Here is a 6,647-nt window from a genome sequence, read left to right as displayed (position 1 = left end):
GCCGCCTCGTCATAAGCAAATTTATGAGTGGCATCACAGATTCGTAGAAGATGGTTGCATCTGCAAGCGAAAAAGCACGGGTCGTCCACGCACATCGGATGAAAATGTCGAGCGTGTCCGTGCAGCTTACGAAAGGAGCCCTAGAAAATCCACGGCACGGGCAAGTCACGAACTAAACATGTCTAAAACAACGGTATGGCGCGTTCTGAGTAACCGTCTGCACATGAAGCCGTACAAACTGCAGTTATTGCAAGCATTGCGTCCTGACGACCACAACAAAAGGTTCGACTTTTCAACTGCAATTCTACAGGACATGGAAGAGGACAATTTTGCCGAACGATTAATTTTTTCAGATGAATCAACGTTTCACATTTCTGGTAAAGTTAATCGGCATAACGTACGAATTTGGGCGAGTGAAACTCCGAGGGACGTTATTCAACATGAAAGAGACTCACCAAAGGTTAACGTCTTTTGTGCAATTTCGGTAAACAAAGTTTATGGACCTTTCTTTTTCATGGAGAAAACTATCACAGGAACCATTTACCTGGACATGTTAGAAAACTGGCTATTTCCTCAACTTCAGGAAGATTCAAATCACTTCATCTTCATGCAAGATGGCGCCCCACCACACTTCTCTGAACCTGTACGACGGTACCTAAATAACACCATTCCAGGACGGTGGATTGGAAGAGCAGGAGCACAAGATCAATGTCATCGTCTGTGGCCTCCCAGGTCACCAGACCTTACACCCTGCGATTTTTATTTGTGGGGGTACATAAAGGACTGTGTTTATGTCCCACCTATGCCCGCTACTCTTCAAGAGGTACGACATCGAATTGTTGCGGCCGTGAATTCGGTAACTAAAGACCAGTTGCGTCGTGTGTGGCAAGAAATGAGATACCGGTTTGATATTTGTCGTGTAACAAATGGTGCTCATATTGAGGTACAGTTTTGATATTTGTTGTGTAACATTTGGTACTCATATTGAGTGAAGGACCGTTGGAATTGTGTTTCTATCATTTGTAGTTTTTGAGAAATAAATGTTTGAAATCTGCTCTTTCTTTTTGAAACGCCCTGTATTTGTGAGATCGGGTATTGCGCTCTTCACAGTGGTATAATGTTCGCTATGTCAAATATCTGGGAGATGGTGACTCTAAAGCATTCAAAGAAGTTTTGGAAAGCAAACCATATGGGAACAGTGTAAATATAAGCAAACTTGAATGTATAGGACATGTGCAGAAGAGAATGGGTGCCAGGCTGAGAAGGTTAAAATCAGTTATGAAAGGGAAAAAACTAGATGATGGGAAAACCTTGGATGGCAGAGGAAGATTGACTGATTCCATAATAGACCACATTCAGAACTGCTATGGCCTTGCAATCAGGCAAAATACAGGCAATCTTGAAGAAATGAGGAGAGCCATATGGGCTTTATATTTCCACACCGCATCCACGGATGAGCATCCACAGCATGGTTTGTGCCCCAAAGGTGAAAACAGCTGGTGTAAATACAATAGGGGACTAACAAGAGGAGAGAAATACATTCACCACCACAGTCTACCATCAGCCATCATGGCAGAAATAAAGCCCATTTTCAGAGATCTGGCTGACAGAAGTATTCTGATGAAATGTCTTCACGGAAAAACGCAGAACCCCAACGAGTGCTTGAATAGTGTGATATGGCATCGTCTCCCAAAAACAGTGTTTGTCGGAATTAATAAACTACTTTTTGGTGTGTATGATGCTGTGGCAACCTTCAATCTTGGAAATATAACTAAATGCCAGGTCCTTCAAAAGTTGGGTATGTGTGTTGGTTCCCGTACGGTACGTGCTATGTTCTTTTTAGATCAGCACAGACTAAGGCATGCTGATAATATAATCAAGACATTAGTGAAAAAAGCAAGACAGGTGCAGAGGGGTGCCAAAAGAAGACTTGAAGATGATTATGAAGACTGTGAAGGGGGTATTAGCTACGGATCAGGAATGTTTTAATCTTCTTTCTCCGTTTCCCGTAAGTTTACTTTTTACTTCATCTAGGAACATTATCTCAGGTACTGGTCAACCTAGAAGTCTGAAATTTTTATGACGTAGTGACATAGGTCCCTATTACATACTGAAACAACGATTTTTTAATTACTTGATTTACAAAAGACTTAGGGGTGATAGTCTAGTAAAAAGCGATGGAAAAAATTTACTTAAAAATAAATGTACAATATCTCTGTAAGAAAATACTTTGACAATAAACTGTTGTTTCAGTATTGTTGTAACATATGAATGCACATACAGTAAAATTTTTACCTCTCTGTCTCCAGTAGTTTGTGAGAAAATGTTCCCTATAGTAGGCATATATTAACATTGCGGGGATAGGTGATTCCGTATCCCCTTAAATGCATTCTTTACTAACCGGGTCCAATCCCAAGGGCAACTAACGCTCACGACCGTTACTGCATCTATTTAAAGGAAACCTGATTTTCATTCTCATAGTGGCGCTACTAACGTTCTTACGCGACTAGCACGAAATTTGAATAGATATCATGTTTCAGATGTAGAACCACGCCTAACAACTGTCGCTCATGTCTCACGTGTCCTTCTTGGTGTTGAAATTTTTTTTCCGTCAGTGCATTTCCTAATGTCAGAAATGTTATATGCTACAGTTCAATTGACAGCATTCTTAACTGTTATGATAAAATCTTTTAACACTATCTACAACACAATGCAGCTTTACATCTCCGCAATCGTGACAGTTCGCCAGAGCTTGTCTCCTGATTTTTTAGTTACTCGGAGACTATAGTTTTCTGTGATCTGACATTTCTACAAAATACACTGAAGCGCCAAGGAAACAGGTATAGGCATGTGTATTCAAACACGGAGGTATGTAAACAGGCAGAATACGGCGCTGTGGTCGGCAACGCCTATATAAGACAATGTCTGGCGCAGTTGTTACATCGGTTACTGCTTGTACAATGGCATGTTATCGAGATTTAAGTGAGTTTGAAGATTGTGTTCGACGCACGAGCGATGGGACATTGGCATCTCCGAGGTAGCGATGAAGTGGGGATTTTCCTGTACGCCCATTTCACGAATGTACCGCGAAATCAAGAATCCCGTAAGAAGTCAAATCTGCAACATCGCTGCACCCTGAAAAAGATTCTGCAAGAACGGGACCAACGACGAGTGAAGAGAATTGTTCAACGTGACAGAAGCGCAACCCTTCCGCAAATCGCAGCAGATTTCAATGCTGGGCCGTCCACGGGTGTCAGTGTGCAATCCATTCACCGAAATTCTACGAAACATCATCGATGTGAGCTTTCAGAGCCGAAGGCCACTCGTGTACCCTTAATGACTGCGCGACACAATGCTTTACGCATCGCCTGGGCCCGTCAACATCGACATTGAACTGATGATGACTGGAAACAAGTTACCTGGTCGGAAGAGTCTCCTTTCAAATTGTATCGAGCGGATGGATGTATGGCCGGAGTGGCCGTGCGGTTCTAGGCGCTACAGTCTGGAGCTGAGCGACCGCTCCGGTCGCAGGTTCGAATCCTGCCTCGGGCATGGATGTGTGTGATATCCTTAGGTTAGTTAGGTTTCATTAGTTCTAAGTTCTAGGCGACTGATGACCTCAGAAGTTAAGTCGCATAGTGCTCAGAGCCATTTGAACCATTTGAATTTGATGGATGTATGGAGACAACGTCATGAATCCATGGACCCTGCATATCAGCAGGGGCTATTCAAGGTGGTGGAGACCATGTAATGGTGGACGACTCTGACAGATGACACGTACTAAGCATCCCGTCTGATCACCTGCATCCATTCATGTCCATTGTGCATTCCGACGGACTTGGGCAATTCCAGCAGCACGACGCGACACCCCACACTTCCAGAATTGATACAGAGTGGCTCCAGGAACACTCTTCTGAGTTTAAACACATCCGCTGGCCACCAAACTCCCCAGACGTGAACGCTATTGAGCATATCTGGGATGCCTTGCAATGTGCTGTTTAGAAGAGATCTCCACCCCCTCATACTCTTTTGGATTTACGGACAGCCTTGCAGGATTCATGGTGTCAATTCCCTCCAGGACTACATGAGACATAGTCGAGTCCATGCCACGTCTTGTTGTGGTACTTCCGCGTGCTCGCGAGGGCCCTACGCGATGTTAGCAGGTGTGTCAGTTTCTTTGGCTCTTCAGTGTATCATCATATTTGCAAAAATGAAATGATTTTTGTGTCAATGTTGTGCCATCGAATCTTGGGATCGTCATTGTAACTCAAAGCTTCTAAACTTGTGAACGGCTTTTATCCTCTTTCTTGCAGCCTTTTCAGTATGAAGCGTAGATCAGGACAGCGGCGCTATTCACTGTATCATACTAGGAACGATCCTTCAAAGGTTTCGAGGTTTTTCTTCGCATTACTCTTCTTAGACAAGACGTAAGGCGTCAGGACCAGCCATCCAACTGAACATTTGAAGTAATAATACTATCCAACGTAGACGAAGGCTTGTCCTCGTAACGTTTAGCAACGGCCATCTTTTTATTTCTCCTCTTCCCCCCCCCCTCCATTTACGGGTCTATAAATATTGGTTGTGAAAGATTAAAGATGTAAATGCGCACACACTAGCCTGCCTCAGTCGCTTGATCCTTCATTTTGTTTCGACTCTACCCTGCTGGATACGCCAGTGTAATTGGTGTCGAGGTCTCCTTTTGTTCAGCATTTCTGCGGTACGCTCATTTCTCGTTAGAATTCTCCGCCGACACCAGAGTACGGCGGACAGCAGGCGAGTCTTGCTGGTGTCCGAGTCCCGTAGGAACGCCGACACGCGCACGAGAGATTACCGCACAACCGGTTCTGTGTCCGCACAAGGATATCTGACGCAGACCATATGTCTTACCACTCGTCGCCAGCGCACGTACGCGTACAGTACCCACTGCCGGATGATTAATCCACATGAAGGATACAGAGTATTTCAAATGAGTCTATCAGGTACCATATGTTAGTGACACGTAACCTTTTTGTGATTTTTTGTACTATTCCCTTCTCGCTACTTTCTCGTTTGCTCATAAGTAGGCGGAAATATCCGCAGACAACACATAATTAAAGATATCATGTATTTCATATGAAACGTAGGGAAAAGTATAACTTAGCTTCGCGATAAAGCCCAGAGGCTTACGCGATGTCAGCCGGCCGCTATGGCCGAGTGGTTCTAGGCGCTTCAGTCTGGAACAGCGCTGCTGCTACGGTCGCAGGTTAGAATCCTGCCTCGGGCATGGATGTGTGTGATATCTTTAGGTTTAAGTAGTTCTACATTTAGGGGACTGATGACCTCAGATGTTAAGTCCCATAGTGCTTAGAACCATCTGAACCATTCTTTGCGCGATGTAGACTCACCGCAACGTCATCAAGTGGCGTTATAGGGTTGTGGTATGGGGGGGCATAGGTTCCCCACACCACTCTCCTCGGCTTTTCAAACCTTGGAACTACTACTTCTCACTGAAGCAGCTCTTGGACTGGCAGCTCGAAGCTGAGTGGATCCTGTTTCAGTCCTCCGATGAAGGAAAATCCCTGGCAAAACAGGAACTTGACCCTGGATCCTTCACACGGTATTCAGACATGTGTACCACTCAGTTAAAATGGTTCAAATGGCTCCGAGCACTATGGGAACACAGCTGAGGCCATCAGTCCCCTAGAACTTAGAACTACTTAAACCTAACTAACCTAAGGACATCACACACATCCATGCCCGATGCAGGATTCGAATCTGCGACCGTAGCGGTCGCGTGGTTCCAGACTGAAGCGCCTAGAGCCGCTCGGCCACACTGGCCGGCACCACTCAGTTGCAGAGGCACACTATCTGTAGTATTCTACATATATACTCCGCTAGCCACCAAGCGGTGTGTGGCGGAGGGCACAATTCGCGCAAAAATCGTATTTCTCCCCTTCTGTTCCACTCGCGGATCGCGCGAGGGAAAAACGACTGTCTGAACGCCTCAGTAAGAGCTCTTATTTCCCTTATCTTTGAATGGTGATCATTGCGCGATCTGAAAGTTGGTGGTAATAATATATGCTCTGCATACTCGGTGAAGATCGGATTTCGGAATTTAGTGAGCAGCCCCTTCCGTTTAGCGCGCCATCTATCTTCAAGTGTGTCCTACTTCAAACTTTCTATGAGATTTCTAACGCTCTCGCGATGGCTAAATGTACCAGTCATGAATCTTGCCGCTCTTCTTTGGACCTTCTCAATCTCTTGAATCAGACCCAACTGGTAAGGGTCCCATACAGACGAACAATAGTCCAAGACTGGACGAACTAACGTATTGTAAGCTATTTCCTTTGTTGAAGCACTGCATCGCTTCAGGATTCTACCAATAAACCGCAATCTAGAGTTCGCCTTACCGTTACTGTAATCTGATCATTCTATTTGAGATTATTTCGAATAGTCACACCCAGATACTTGACGGACGTTACCGCTTCCAAAGACTGGGCATTTATTTTGTACTCGTACATTAATGGGGATTTTCGCCTTGTTATACGCAGTAGCTTACACTTACTAATATTGAGAGATAACTGCCAGTCATTACACTACGCAGTTATTTTCTGCAAATCCTCATTGATTTGTTCGCAACTTTCGTCTGATGCTACTTTCCTGTAGAC

This window comes from Schistocerca nitens, chromosome 1 (assembly GCF_023898315.1).
Source record: "Schistocerca nitens isolate TAMUIC-IGC-003100 chromosome 1, iqSchNite1.1, whole genome shotgun sequence".
Taxonomy (NCBI): domain Eukaryota; kingdom Metazoa; phylum Arthropoda; class Insecta; order Orthoptera; family Acrididae; genus Schistocerca; species Schistocerca nitens.
This window is presented reverse-complemented; position numbering follows the sequence as displayed.